Raw genomic sequence first — 16757 nt, 5'->3', positions numbered from 1 at the left:
GGGCTTTATTCTGCTGTATTCCGGCTATCTGCAGCAGGGGATGTTTTCAGAGTGGTTTTTCAATACAATGATGGATGGTGTAAAGCAGCAGCGACTCCTGACATCCCCTGGTGAGAACAGCTATGCTTCAAGGAGGGGGAGGAGCCTGGCCTGTGAGAGGAGGGGCGAAACTGGGGGTGGAAAGTGGGTCAACAGAAAAAGGGGGCCTGAAGGTGCTAAGTGAATGGGTTTTGGATGGCATGTCCTGAGAATTTTCAGTAGCCAGGAGCTGTCTCAATCTGCCTCAAGCCAGCCTGGCAAGATCCTATGTTCCACGATAAATGTCCCGCCCAGTCCTGAGGAGGTAGGTGTTTTATCACCTCTCACACCCCTGGAAACTACCTTCCTGCTTTCTTTCTCCTTGACGAAGCCATTTTGCTAGCCTTTCCCACCGTTGGGAAGAATTGTCAGCTAAGCAAAGGATAGGTGATGAGGCAATAAGATTATTCTGTGGGTGGGTGGAGTCATGTGGGGGAGTCTGTGGAAGTGTGAGGGAGCATATGGATGTCTATGTAGGTATACAGAGGTGTGAGGGGGTGTCTGTGTGAATGTGTGAGTATATGAGTGTATCTATGGAAGTGTGTGTGGGGGGTATAAGGGTGTGTCTATGTGAGTGTGTGTGTCTATGAGAGTGTGTGGGTGTGTTTGAGTGTGTTTATGTGAGTGTGGGGGTGTGCCTTTGGGCATGTGTGGGGGTGTATGGGTATGTGATGAACACGGTGAACTTGCCCACACTCGCCTCAGGCTACAGCAATGTATCAGGTGGGTTCAGACTCGGCTTGCATCTGCAAGCTGCGTAATCACCCACAAAGTCACTCCATGCTCCTGGCTGTGCAGTTTTTCTCTTCCTTTCTTTTCCATAGCGCGTCTTACCCTGCAAGTGACAATTAATGCTCGAAAGAACATAAAATGGAGGAGAAATTACAGCAATTTATCAGCTGAAATTATAGGTGTAGACACATGTCAGCCGTGGAAATGGTTTCTATCAAAATTAAAGTATTTAGAGATTTTCCTCAAATTTCAAATTATGCAAATTCCATTTTCTGAGATGCCACAGCATGGTGGCTTTAATTGCAGGCTTACTAGGAATGTCTCGAGAAACACGGGGACTTGAGGGTCTCTCTCCTTCCTAAGCAGTTCTTTCATGCCCACAACTCACAAATGCATGAGACAGACAGACCTAGGCTGTGAGGAGGACTGTGGCTTCCACAGCTGCACAATGGGCCATGGAGACCTGCAGCAGCTAGACGGCAGTCTGCCCACCCCAGAGACAGCCAAGAACTGGAACGCTGGTGTCTGGTGGTACCTTGGCCAGGGTGACTCTAGCATGCTGTGCAGCACCTCACCAGGTTCCCGTTCCCAAGTCCCTCCTTGGTTAAATTTTACTCAAACTGTTCTTCAGTGGTCCACAGGAACACAACTGTTCTGTGCTGTAGTTTGCATGCAGCTTGAATGTTCCCCAGGATTTTCACGCTGAAATTTTAAAAAAAAAGATGTATTTTATGTATATGAATGCTTTGCCTACATGCATATATGTACACCACATCCATGCCTGATGCCTATGGAGACCAAAAGAGGGAGTCAGATCTCCTAAAATGGGAGATGGGAGTGGTAGCTGAGTTGTTCATCTAGCTGGCTCTCCTGCACCCACCCCACCAGGGCCAGTTCTCCTGCTTTGCCCAAGTGAGGGGTGGGGACAGCTCTCCTGCTTGTAGCAGCGAGCAAGGGTCACTCACCCTTGGAGCTAGCTCTCCCAGGCCCACAGCACTAGGGCCAGCTCTACCATGCTGCCCAGGCAAGGTTTGGGGCCTCTCCCTCACCTATACTAGTCAAGTGCTTTGTTATTCTTATGTTTTTTTTTTAAAAAGATCTACATTTTATAAATGTGGTCTGTTAGGCTGATTAAATCTGAGCATTGAATGATTCTTGCATTATTGAGGTTGACCAAGACCCATTGAAAATATTTCTTTGATATTCCGTGGGAAGCTCATTTGATAACATCTCTGCAAGGGATTCCCACTACCGTCTACATCTACCAGGTAAGAGATACAAGACAAGCTCTCTGCTCAGCCTGTTGACAGAGTTGTGGGGAATCACAATGCTTCCCCTGCGTCTGAGTCTGGATGATGGAATGGCCACTATGACCATGGGGTTTGGAGTAGGCTCCGCCCCCCCCCCTTTTTTTTTTTTTTCTAAAATAAGGTAGGTATTAACAAAAAGTAGCACTGCTCTTAACCACCCTCTTCCAAGCTCTGTCTGAGAGAAGATTTTCTGAGTTTTGTAGGCCCTGTCTGTTCTGGATTGGAATTCAGTAAAATGCCCTGACATAATATGCTAGAAATGCCGGTAAAGTCTCAGAACTCTCTGCCAGGAGGCAAGGCACTGGCTTCCCTCCACCACCTCTCATCCTTCTGGTGTGGTGGCTGTTTTGTGTCCGTGGCATTTTAGCTGGAGTGAGGACCTGGGAGCAGGAAGCCCATTTCACACTGGTGAGACAGAAGTCCTTAACTCACCCTCCTCCGTCATTGAGTTTGGTTGGGAGTGTGGCACGTTGGGAGAGGAGGAACACAGATAGCAGTGTGCTGTCAGGTCCCACTAACCACAAGGCTCACACTTTAACCAGATCTTTTCATCAGAGCCTCTGTGAGCGACTTGTCAGGGTTTTGTGTTTTTGTTTTTTTTTTCTCTTATTGCAAATTTGGATTGCTTTTCTGTTTTGTAACTGGTGGGTAGTAGGGATAGTACTGACTTTTGTTTGTTGATCCTACACCTATCAACTTAGCTGAACTAATTGGTTCTCATGGTTATCTGTGTGCTTCTCCAAATTTTTCTTATAGCTGAACTGACTGGTCCTCATGATTATCTGTGTATTTATAAGTTTTCTGTAAAAAAACTGTTCTTCCTTAATTCCTAGTCCTGTTTTTTTTTTTTTTTTGGCTTATTTGTTTTGGCACAGACAAATATACATACATCCATGCAGACAAAATGTTAACAAACCAGGCTTTTAGATTTTAGATTTATTTATTTTATTTTATCTGTACAGTTGTTTGCTGCATTTACCTGTTCACCACATGGGTGACTGGTGCCAATAGACATCAGTAGAAATCATCAGATCCCCTGGAATTGGTACCTTAAGGTTTCTGGGAATGTGGATCCTCTGAAGAGCAGTAGGTGCTCTTCACAACTGAGCCAGCTCCCATTTGTTTTGTTTCCTCTTGATACTTTGGCTATGACATTCAAGACAAACCAAACAAAAGCGAAGGATGGGCATTTTCATACTTGATCCATAAAACTTACAAAACACAGTATTCTGTCACGACATTTGTTTGGGACCTTTGCATTGTATTCTTGGTTTACATGGACCCAGCCTTGGAGAATGCAGGTTTAGATTCTTTGAGGGTGGTGGACCCGTTTAGAAGTAGTTCTTTGGGAGTGACTCCAGTCTTCATTGTCAGGATATCAGCAGTCCAGTCCAATAGCAAACACCAAACATGAATCAGAAGCAGCGGCTCAATCCAGCAGAAACCAAAAGGCTCCTCCCCAAGTCAGCGGAAGTGGCCGGAACACAAGACGTTCTTTGGCACGTTTCTCTCTATGCAAAGTCACACAAGCAAAGACCAGCAAAGCGTTGCAGGGAGTGGTAATGCAAGAGCATTCTTCCACTGTCTGTGGGACTCTACTTATATTCTTTCCGAACACCACGTACCCTCTCAAGTGTCTGCTCCAGCAAAACATCACATGCCCCCTCACAAGACAGCTTCCAGAAAAACCTTGCATGACACAACTGAGCTGTTAGTGAACCCGGAAATTTTCACTTCAGGAAGATGCTGTGTTCTGGGGCTACATCTTCTTGTCTTCCTGAAATTACAACATGGCTGTGTGATTCTGGTGAGAATGGCCTCCATAGTCTCGCATGTTTGAATGCTTGGTCCCCAGCTTGTGGAACTGTTTGGGAAGGATTGTGAGGTGTGGCCTTGTTGGAGAAGATGCATCAGGGCTGTGCTTTGAGACTCATGTCACTCCCAGTGCACTCTCTGTTTCCTGCTTGCAGTTCATGATGTTCCTGCTGTCAAACCTTTATTTAGCCATCATGAACGCTAATCCTCTGGAGTCATAAGTCCAAGTAAATGCTTTCTTCTATAAGTTGCTTTTGGTGGTGGTGTTTATCACAGCACTAGAATGTATCAAATACAATGGCTTATTCCTTGCATCTCTTTGCATCTCACAGCAGAGACTATCTGAAGCTGAGCCAGCCCTTGTCTGTCCTCACTACCATGTCTCTTGTCCCTCATCACCACTGCATCTTTTATATGGTGATGGAATTGATTTGCCAGCAGCTTTTCAGCTGTTGGTCTTGTTTTGACACCGAGATAATACCAACTACATGAAATTATTTGGGTTATGGTCTTACTTTTCTATAAATCACATTTTTTAAAGATACTGTCTTACACTATATGCCAGGCTGGCCGTGAGCATGAGGTAAATCCTCTTGCCTCCAGACTGCTGGGTTTGTAGATGTTCACCACCACATCCTACTGAACTACTCTTAGAGGTAACATGTTCTGCCCCTAAAAAGTTTGGCAAACATGTTGAGGTTTGGTCTTTTGCTGTCTATTGTAATGCTATGACTTGGTTGCTCCAGAGATGAGAGAGTCTGCACAAAGACTCAAGCTATGTGAGCTTGCCCCCAAACTGTTTCTGATTGGTAAATAATGTCGCCAACAGACAATAGCTGAGCAGAAGAGATATAGGTGGGTTTGTGGTTGCTGGGTTTGGGGTTGGAGGAGGACCACGTCGGGGAGCAGAAGGTGAAGGAGGTAGAGAAAGTCGAGATGAGTTAGGAGTTAAAAAAAAAAAAAAAAAAAAAAACATGGCCGTGAGGGCTGGCCAATTGGAGTTAAGATCAGATGAAACATAGTAAGTAATAGCTTGAGGTTATTGATAGGAAATAGATTTTAATATCTGCCCAGCTTTAGTGCTGATTAAGACTTATCCAGGAACTAAATGTTCAAAGGCGAAGTAGAAACCCCAGATTGGGATTAAATAAATTCTACAACACAAACATTTGCTGGAATACAGGCTCTGCCTGTAAAAACCCCTGATTAAGAAGAATGGACGTGTGCATGTGTGCACGTGTGGGTGTGCAAGAGAGAGTCGGAGCTTCAGCTGCTGGCTTTCTCTCTAGGGGACAATTGATTTTTGTACTTTGGGGCTCACTCGCACTATGTTTTCCGTAAACGTATTATTTCATCAACATCTTCAGTTCTGCCCATGTAAGCGTCTCATTGTGGATGATGGGTTTTAAATCAGATTTATGTATCTGCAAGCACACCATGCTGTGACTCTCTCATCCTGCCTTCGCCCCCCACCACACACACACACCTCTTCCCCGCCCCCACCTCCTTTTCTGTTCCATGTCACTGCAAGAGCCACAGCTGAGGTTCATTGAGCTCTGTAACCTCTGCTTGAGGACCAAACCAGCAATGTCTCATTGGTCAGTCAGGGCTCTGGGTGACAGCGGAACACAGAGGGGGAAGATTCATGAGAAGGAAGCACAGCATGTAAGGATAGGTGGGCCAAGCTAGGTCAGGATGAGGGTGCTCAAGAGGAGGAAAGCTGCAGAACCCACAGAGAAGAAGTGTTTACTTTTCCTGGAGAGATGGGAAGATGAACACATTTTCATCCCATAGAGGGCACCAACAACAGGTCAATGCACACATGCACACACACACACACACACACACACACACATACACACACACATACACACACACAAACGTACACACACTAATGATAAGGAAATCTTTGACTTCTCTAAAAATTAGTACTTTTGAGCTCCTTAACTGGTTATCCAATACCAATTGGATATTGTATACTTATATAAATAAACTGAAATTGTACTTATATAAATAACATTAAATGGACTGAGCAGGTTGAATTTACATATTTAGGGGTGTGTGTGTGTGTGTGTGTGTGTGTGTGTAAAATAACAATGAAGAGGGAAAAGGGCATAAAATTGAGATTAGCAAGAAGGGGACATGGGAGGCGTTAAGGGGAGGAAAGGGAAGGGAAGAAACGATGTAATTATACTTAAATTTCAAAAAATAAAAAAAATTGAAAGAAAAGAAAAATTTTACAAATGGCATAAGAAGTGGAAATCTGGTCAAGTGGTGGTGATGCACACGACTTTAATCCCAGCACTTGAGAGGCAGAGGCAAGTGGATCTCTGTGAGTTCAAGGCCAACCTGGTCTACAAAGCAAGTTCTAGGATAGCCAAGGCTACTCAGAGAAACCCTGACTTGAAAAACAACAATGAAAGGTGGAAATCTAGAGGTGAATGTAATTGGTAAACTGCAGTTTTTCACTTTTGTTTTGTATGTGTGTGCATGCACACATGTGTGCACACACACGTGCATACACTCCACGGTGTGCATGTAAAGGTCAGAGGGCAATGTGAGGGAATGAGTCCTCCCTTTCACTGCGTAGGTTCTGGAGACTGAAGTCAGGTTGTCAGGCCTGGTGACAGATGCTTTTACCCACTGCTCCGCCTCGCTAGCTGACGCTGCACCTTGAGGTGAATGCCCTCATTTATTTCCACTGGGCTTTTATTTTCTCTCCCTCTCCACAGTTAGAGTAAGGTGTCAGGATGACCTCTGAGATGTTTTTATTTAGGCAAGAGGATAATGGTGCTTAGAGACATAAAATTGCTTCCTGAATGAAGTCTAATGAGGCTTCAGTCCTCAAGGGCACAGTGAGTGTCTTTAGAATCAGAATTGGGAATGAACTTGGCCAGCTGGTGGAGCTAGGCTTCCAGTGCAACTGGCCTATGGCTTAACACTCACCCTGGCTGGGGCCCCAGAATCATACTCTGAGCCCAAGCCATTCATGCAGGGTTTGCTTTAGGAAATACGACGTAAAGTGAGGGGAAGAGACAGAAGATGGAGGACCATGGGAGTCATGTAAGTCAGTGTTACTTATGAAGGAAGGCTGGAACCTTTCAGTGGTCCTGCCCTAAATGAGGTTTGTTGCCCTATGCCTCAGGCACAGTAGGGTCAGTGGGCATCAGCTGGGACTTGAGAGGTGTTTAGATTGGGGAACAGAGTCAGGCCAGCACATCCACTCCACATCGATGCAAATCAGTTTCAGCATTTCTTAACACTAACAGTTTAAAGGCATTTGTACACACATCAGTGCAGCTACCAAGACAGAGTCCCTTATTCCTCTCAAGGAGCCTGTGGTGAGTTCTCAGAAAAGCTAGTGTAGGTGTCGAAGAAATGGGCTTTCTGGCTCTCTGCTTGTTCCCTGCCCCCATGACTTTAGTTGGTGCTGAATGCAGTTGTGTCTCAGGAAGAAATTCACCAGCTGCTTCCAACCAAGCTGCACTTTCAGCTTGACTGGCATCTACTTGGGGAAAGCTTTGGGGACCCAGCCTGGGTTGTAATGCAGGCATGTTCCCTAGTGGCTCTCAAGGCAAGTACAGTAACATGATCACTGGGGTTTGGGCAGCCTCTTCTTCCAGACTGTGAGCTCCGTAGGATTGGGGGCCAAGCTTGCAGTTTGTTTGCATGCATGCATGTGCATGTGTGCTTGTGTGTCTATGTGTGCATGTGTGTGCATGCATGAGTGTGTGTGTGTGTGTGTGTGTGTATGTGTGTGTGTGTAGTCTGAAGCTATGCAGGGCTCAATAACACCTTAACTTTTAGCCTGCTATAAATTTACTTTTCTTTTTTCTTTTTTTTTCTTTTTGGTTTTTCGAGACAGGGTTTCTCTGTATAGCCCTGGTTGTCCTGGAACTCACTTTGTAGACCAGGCTGGCCTCAAACTCAGAAATCCGCCTGCCTCTGCCTCCCAAGTGCTGGGATTAAAGGTGTGCGCCACCACTGCCCGGTTATAAATTTACTTTTCATTCCACTAAATAAAATAAGTATTCTACTGGGAAAGACATGCCTCATCAATTCTGCGTGTTAGGACTGACCACCCACTGGGGCCCACCTGTGAGGGTCAAATGGCTGCATAGGCTGAATGCTTGAGGCTCAAATTCCCCAAACAGGTGGAATCTGCACTTCCTCTGGGCGATGATGAAAGAGTCAGCACCTCGGATAGAGCCACAGTGGTCTCTGGAGCCTCTCAGCACTCTGCTCTGGAGACTGGCTGTTCCTGGGATTGCAGATAGTGTGGATTACAGAAAGCTATGATAAGTACAGCTTTACATGTCAGCATGTCTGCTTTATATTCTCAGAAGAACTCTGTCTCACACAAACAGGCCCCAGATCACTTTGCTATGAGTCATGCGGTGCTCCTCAGTCTCAGCTTCCTGAAAAAAAAAAAGGGATGGGGTCTCTTCCCTCTTAGAAGAATAGAGATTTGGTAGACTCTTGCATGAAATTTGCTCCAAGTTCTTGGTTCACTCATGACTGGGACACCATCTGTCCTATTTCCTACCTGGGTCCTGGAGACAGCCCTATGCTGGCATAGAAGCTAATGAGAAACTTTGTTGCTATACCTGGGTCCTGGAGACAGCCCTGTGCTGGCATAGAAGCTAATGAGAAACTTTGTTGCTATAGAGGCTGAAAATAATCACACTTCTTTTATCCTTCTAGCATCCCAGCTCTCCTGGATGTCGCAGGAATTGAAAGTGAAAAGAGAAAAATAGACCCGTAAATTGTTTGGTTTCCCAGTTGGGCACTTTGCCCAATCCATAGAGAATGCTTGGCTTTCTCTGCTCCCAGCACAAGACTTGGTGATTAGGTTCGCCTCTGGTCAACTGACACAATACTCGTGTGTAGATTATAGATTATAGATGGCACTCCGTGTTTTGCAAAGGCCTTACAGTGGCTGATAATTCCAGTGGAGGCAGAGGAGGGACACCCCAGACTGAGGGCCTCCCTGTTGGTAAGTTAGGCACTTGTCAGAAAACTCAATCTCTGCTAAAGAACATGCGGTAAAGGCACAGATGACGAGGTGCACCTACACGAGGCTCTTGAGGCTTCTGGAATAAAACATAACAAACACTTGGGAGGCAGAGGCAGGCGGATTTCTGAATTCGAGGCCAGCCTGGTCTACAGAGTGAGTTCCAGGACAGCCAGGGCTACACAGAGAAACCCTGTATCGAAAAAACAAAAAACAAAACAAAACAACAACAACAACAACAACAACAACAACAAAAACAAAAATGCAATCAAACCAAAAAAAATAGGGATTTAAAACAACACAAACTAAGTTTTTAATAACATTGGAGGTAAGACTTTGGCATCCAGGTGTGAGTAGGGCCATGCCCCCATGGTAGTTACCAGAGGAGACCCTTCTGGCCTTTTCTAAGTTTTGGTGGCCCGAATGTACCTCAGCCATTATAACATCCTCCTCTGTCTTTGCCCACTGTCTGTGATGCTGGTCTCTTCCTATGAAGACTTCAGTTATGCTGGACCTGACCTGTTCCGTTGGACATCATTTTAGTCAATCAAATCTACAATGACAGTATTTCTGAATAAGGTCATGCGCTAAGCTCCAGGAAAGCCAGCAGTCTTGGAGGACACTGTCTAACCCAGCTGCCATGGGGAAGTTCTAGATTCAAGTTCATCACACACGACAGGAGTAAGAACATCTGCACTTCCCCACCCCACCCCACCCCTGAGACTCTGGAAAGCTCTGAGGTAGAGAGAAGACAGCAAGCACTCTACATTACCACTACCTGCTACACATGGAACACCTGCTGAGCTAGACTCAGACTGTGAAGCCTGCTCCCAATCACCTGGCCAACCCCTCATGCCACTGCAACCTGGGGAAGGCATCTTACTTCTCTTTCTAGTAAGGAGTCTGACATTCAATGTACATCTCCCCTGAGGTCTGAGTCTGGGTCCTGTCAAGGTGTTCCACCAGTGCCTTTGTCCCTGTGAGGAGAGCTCATCCTTGTCACCTCTCCCCATGGCTCAACTCACCTGGGCTACACCTGGCAGATAGATTCTGGGTACTCGGGGCATTCTTCCAGGAGGAGGAACTCTAGGCTGAACTACTTCTACTTGTCCAAATTATACATATATGTACATATACTTTACACAATGGAAAGCATGCACACATCCACAAATGCACCACCGCACATACTCACAGGCTGAGTGACGTGCTGACCGACCACTGGCTCCCATTGTCTTTAACAAGAACAGGACTGCTGGGGGGTGCTGCCAGGCTCACAACAGGGACAAAATCGGAACTAGGAGAGGCAGACACAGGAGAATCTGAAACAGCCAGGGCAGCACAGATCTGCCACGTGAGGCCATTTCCCTGCCATGTCATGAAACTGTTGCATTCACAGACACCTCAGCAGGACCTGTTCCTGCCTCTGCCAGGGTCCTGATGCTCACACCTTCATAAATCTTTCCCTTAGAAAGACTCCATCAATAAGCCACAGAGGCCAACATGTGACCGAGAAACCATTCCATTATTAAGCCTGTAATTGCCGAGAATTAATTTGCTAATTGCACACGACTAACCTGCGTCCCTTTTGTTTTATGTCAATTAACAGAGTAATTAAAAAGAGGCAATCTCCACGCTCTCTCCTCCCTGGCAGCCTCAGATGGCTAGAGCCGATGAGACAGGCCACCCTTTGCTGGCCTCATTATCAGCTCTTCCACCGAAGTGTGCCGAGCACAGGGTAAGGTGGTTAATGGGACCCCATTGCTCTGCTGCAGAAGCACCTGGTGTAGCAACTCACCAGGATGAAATCCCTCTGACTGTTACTACTGCAACCTCCAGGTTGGCAGGGCCCTTGACTGTCAGAGCACAAGGGTCTGACGGGTGATGAGCACAGAGGTGGGGCTCTGCAGAGGACTTCTCTGCAGCAAGCCTTTATTATGTACCCTTCGTTGGGATCCCACGCTGAGCACCTCTCCCCCTACTCACGGATGTTGGAAGAAGGTGCCGATCTCCCTGAAGCTGTGAAAGGCACAAGCAACTACTGGGTTGGGATCTGATGCCAGGAACACAAAAGGGAGAGCCTTATGGGGCAGAGCCTAAGATGGCTTGGCTATATATCCAGGCTAGGCTGGCTGAACTTCTTACTCCTGCTCTACCCTTCTTTCTGAGGGGCTGTAATGTGGGTTCAGCTCCCTAAACAGGATCACACATGCTGGAGTCTAGGCCTCATTCCCCACCCCCTTGCAGGGTGTGCATTTCCTTCACATATGTGGCTTTTGCTGCTCTGACTTCAAGCTGTCCACTAACAACTATGTCTTGTTGATACTCAGTTTCCTGCTTTTCCTGATGCAGCCACCGGCTAGAGAATTGATCCCTCAGCCTGGGCTGGCCAAGGGTGCCTGGGACTTTCTGTACTGGCTCAGCACTGGCCAATCTATCCTCTCTTCCTGCCACCTCTCAATCACTGGCATCCACGTACATCTGTGCTGTCACAGGGGAAGCTGAGCCACCAGCAAGAATTGCCTGGTCCTATGCCTAAGGACTCAAGACTTCTCCCTTAGCCCCTGACCAGCTGGACTCCTGTCTGCTCTCACCTTGAGGACCCCACCCTGGATCAAGGTCATCCCTTCAATGGCAGAAATGGCACCATGACTTTAAGACCTGTGGAAGCTAATGCTCTTGAGAGTGTCTAGTCAGCCCAACAGCATAAGTTTCTCTGTGGCTTTTAGCTGCATGAGGGTAACTTTGGTATGACTTACATTTAAGACTCTTCAAACCCATCAACCATCCCTCAAGCATATCTCTGTCACTGGTACTTAAGATGTGTTCATCATCTTCGGTTTCCATTGGGGCCTCTTCTAGCCTCTGGGAATATCTTGAGCAGATAGATGGTCAGGGAATGTATGGGGACAGGTGAGTGCTCCATGGCACAGCAGACCCAGGCAGGAAGATAGATAGTGCAACCATGATTTAGACCACTGGCTCCTGGACATCTCCAGGTCCAGCTTAATAGGATCTTGGGCAGGCTTGTCAGTCAATCACACGTTTACAGTTCTCACTGAGCAAGGACAGATATTGGAGTGGCTCAGAGCCCCCTGGCAAGTGGCCAATGTTTTCTCCTGACTGTTGCCTGCTCTGCATGTGTGGCACCTGGAGCCATGCTTGCATATCAGTGTCTAGGTATGAAACAGCTGAATTCTGCAGGAGAGTGTAGGGACAGTCACACAATATGCTATCAATCCTCTCCCTTCTACAGGGTTTAGCCTCACCACATCTTCACAGTAGGGCATGAGAGGACAGCAGCATGTTCCCCATTTCTTGATAACTGTTATTTGAGATATGTGGTAGTTTCAATGAGAATGGTCCACATAGACTCACATGTTTGACTACTTGGTCTCCAGTTGGCAGAACTGTTTGGAAAGGATTAGGAGGTGTGGCCTTGTTGGAGGAAGTGTGTCACTGAGGTTTTGATGTTTCAAAAGACTCACACCATTTCTAGTGTCCTCTCTGCCTCCTATTTACAAACTCAGTTACTCTCTCTCTCTCTCTCTCTCTCTCTCTGTGTGTGTGTGTGTGTGTGTGTGTGTGTGTGTGTGTGTGTGTGTTTAGACTCTGCCCGCCTCTACTCTCAAGGGATGGAATTAATAGCTAAACTCTTTTATAAGGACACTGTAAGCGTCCTGCTGCTTAGGGCTCAATGCTCAGGCCATACGTAGGGCTATTAGTCCTTACCCACCTCACAGACTTCAGCAGCATCCATGTTGCTGCAATTTAATGGTTATGTTTACTGTCATTTATTTTATATATATACACATGTATATATGTACCCACTGTATGCCCCTGCATGTACATACACATGTTTGTCTGGTCAGTGTGTTCTATGCAGACACATTCATATACCAGCCACGTGTGTCTGGATACATTAATGTGCACACATCCCCACAGAAGTCTTACTTCATGGTTCTATGTGTTTTTAGGGGCCTTAATGTCACACCACAGCAGGAATTCCATTGTTCAGTGAAAAGGCAACTGAGATGTATTTGTCCTCCCTATAAAATGCATTTGGAGACTGATGACTGTCACTGTGGCAGAGTTGATGACCCCGTGTTAAGGGATACAGGGATCATTTGAGTTTATGATGTAATGGAGCAGAGAAGGGTGTTTGGGCCTCTCTACATAGTGCTGAGAACTGTGATCACATCCCCTTCACACATGCCTCTCCCAATCTAACACAGATGATGAGATCATGACACCAACAGGTTCACCTGCTTTAGAGCCCAAACTCCAAAATCAAACTCCTGCAGTAAACCCTGCTGCTTCTAACAAGTCACACTGGAGCATCCACCCACCAATCAACCACCTTTATAAAGCAATGTTGTCCTGGGAAGTATGTCTGCTGCTCACTGTACTGCCACTGCGTAGGAAGCCGTTGATCCTCAGCCACTGTGCTGAGAATGGTGGCCAGGGCTGACATGGTTGACACAGCATGTCCACCTGAGTGTTTCACCTCAGTTCCTTAGCAGAGAGTGAAACCAGAGATGAGGACAGAGCTTGGCTCTATGTGCCCGGAACCTGAGCAGCATACACTGTGCTACATCCATCATGTGTGAGCATGTGCACAGTGTGCTACATCCATCATGTGTGAGCATGTGCACAGTGTGCTACATCCATCATGTGTGAGCATGTGCACAGTGTGCTACATCCATCATGTGTGAGCATGTGCACAGTGTGCTACATCCATCATGTGTGAGCATGTGCACAGTGTGCTCTGGGCTCATGAGCATTGCAGAGGATGCGTTGTTTCCACATGTGTGAGCTTCATGTGTGTGTGTGTGTGTGTGTGTGTGTGAGAGAGAGAGAGAGAGAGAGAGAGAGAGAGAGAGAGAGAGAGAGAGAGAGAGAGCATCAGATGAGAGGCCTAGTCCAGATGAGGGGAGTAAAAGCCTAGTGCTGTGTTTTAATGGAGGCAACATGAAGCAGACAAATTTCAAAACAGATAAAAACCTGGCTCAGATTTATGGTGCAGCCATTTCCTTCCATGATCAGCTGTGCCGTGGAGTTAAATTAGCTGATAGAAATGCATGAGGTGGGAGCTTCTGCCAGCGAGACACCTGTAAATCATCTGTCAGCCAAAGCAGTCCTCTAGAGCATTCACCCTCGGTCAGGGTCCTCTAGAGCATTCACACTCGGTCAGGGTCCTCTAGAGCATTCATCCTTGGTCAGGGTTGGGGTATGGGGATGCTGGGGGGGGTGTTTTGTTTTGTTTTGTGGCAGAAACACAGCCCTGTCCCCTCTGCTGGCTCAGGATGACAGCGACTGAGAGGTCTCATGGCTGCCCTACCTCACATATCTCAAGTGAGATTAGACAACAGAAAGGCCACATTGGGAGACTGACCCTCACATGAAAAGGAGGGATGATAAAACCTGAGGAGAGCACAGGCAAGCATGTCTGTCTGAGGTGGAGCCTTTGGGAGTGGAGAGGAGAAAGATTAAGCTGAGGAAAAGAGGTCAAGGGTCCCAAGACCTCTAGGGTCAAGAAAAAACGGATCCCACATGGAAGCAGCCAGCTCAGATCAGTCATCAAGAGGAAAGTCAGAGCGGGGAGGTCCTGCTGGCCAGGGCTGAAGCATTCCTAAATGAGCTGGCTTTGCCCCAAGTGTCTGTCACCTCCAAACTCTTTCTCACACACGTGTGCATGCCTCAGATTAATAGGTGCCATTCACATTTATGTGCATTTTGAACACATGTGCACCAAAATGTACCATAAATAGAGCAGAAAACTGCCTTTCAGTTTAAGGTCCCCAATTACTTCACCCAGTCCAAACAAGGGAACAGGAGCCTTCATGACTGTGCAGCCAAAAAGATCACTGAATTAATAAAACAGTAGTCATACTATTTGGAGGTTCTGTAACCTCCTCAAGTCACCAGCAACAGGATGAAGTAACTAACACATGAGCCTCTGGGGACAGTTTTATTCAACCCACACACACATAAACAAACCTATTAACCCCAGATAACACACCAGTGAGAACCCAGGAAGCAATTTCACCCAGCTTAGTGAGTTAGTGCATTTAATTAGAATTACTTACAGTAGCCTGGGCCACTTATGGTAGGAGAGGGGCCTTGTGATCCACATCACTAGGCCTGTGAGCTCTCCCCCACATGCAAAATGGAGTGTTAGCAGGCCTAACTTTGTGAGGGTGTCAGGTTCTGAGGACAGAGTTCTTCCACACTGAGGTAACATCATGCTGTCTCCTCCTGAGGAGATGTGCCCTCGGCTTTGCTTAGTTTCCTATGGTGTCGCCTTCCTGACTTCCAGTCTTTCTGTTCTGGATCCCACCTCTATGAGCTTCTTTCTTTCTTCCTCTTTCTCCTTCTTCCAAACAATGTCTTGCTCTATTGTCCAGTCTTCAAACCCCTGAACTTAAACAACCCTTGTGCCTCAACTTTTCTAGTAGCTGGAAACACTTGTATATACCTCCATGCCCACGCTCTCCTGAGGTTTTTGAAATCCAGTTGTTTGCTTCTCGAGACATCTTTGGCCATGACTCTTCCAGTATCTTTACTATGGCTGCCACTCTGTCCCTCTTTCTCAACATGAGGAGAAGACCTTCCACATCATCTTTGGGTGCTTTGGATTCACTGTCATATTTGACTGAATCAAATCCCTAAAGAGAATTGGGGGAGGGGTTGAATAGTTCAGTTTAATTTGTTCCCACATGGGACCAACACAGTGGAGGCTACCCTTTCCTCTGAGACTATAGCATGGGGGCTTTGGGGCCTCCTCCGTGTTCTCGGGCATACTCCTGATCACCTGAATGTCCCTCTCCATTTATACCTGTCTAATCCACCCTCAGGAGCCCTTAGATTCTCTATCACTATGCCTTCATAGCATCTCTGCCCACCCACTGGCGTGAATATTCATCTGGTCCTCCAGGATGTCCAGCTACTCTCCACAGTCTAACAATCACTTAAAAATAGGTTTTCAAAGTATCTGTCTCCTCTAAATATCTTACTTCCCTGCATTAGTCAGGATTAATAAATACGTATATGAAATGAATGTGTATATATGTATACATAATATTCTAGTAAATAGATATAAAGGCAATTGATTAGAATGATTTACAGGCTGCAGTCCAACTAATCCAGCAATCGCTAGCTGTGAAGAGAGAGTTCAAGAATCTAGTAGTTGTTGATCTTCTGTACGCACTGGAATCCAGAGGAAGTAGGCTCCAATGCGAGGGAAGGAAGGGGTGTGTCAGCAAGGCAAGGGCAAGCAGGCAAAAAGCAGAAGCTGTCTTTTCCAGGTCCTTACGTAGGCTTCCAGCTGAAGTTGTGGCCCAGATTAAAGGTGCGTCTTCCGGACTCAAGATCTGAATCAGATATGTCTTCTTATCTCAAAGGTCTGGACTAGAACTGGTTTCACCCACTTCAGGCCAGACAGAGTATCTCTCTCAGGTGTGCCCTGGATTGTAGAATCAAGAATAGCCATCATAAACCTGTTCCCCAATTATATCATTACTCATTGGGCTTTTGCTCTTGATTTCCATCTACAGTTAAGTCTGACCACAGTATAATCTCTCGCCTTTATACCCAGATATTTTTTTTTTTTTGCTGTCTTTTTTTGCCGGGGGGAGGGGGTCTGCTGGTATTTTCCACTGGTGTGCTGTTTGTTGTATTAGCTCTACGCTGTATATCTGAGTGACATTGTAAATGGTATTCCCGATCCCTTTTTTCCTTCATTGCTTTCTGTATATTCTCTCAGATATTTAAAAAAAAAAAAAAAGCCTAGGATTTCTGCACTAGTGCTG

This window comes from Mus caroli, unplaced genomic scaffold (genome assembly GCF_978045245.1).
Source record: "Mus caroli unplaced genomic scaffold, Mus_caroli_1 scaffold_2, whole genome shotgun sequence".
NCBI lineage: Eukaryota > Metazoa > Chordata > Mammalia > Rodentia > Muridae > Mus > Mus caroli.
This window is presented reverse-complemented; position numbering follows the sequence as displayed.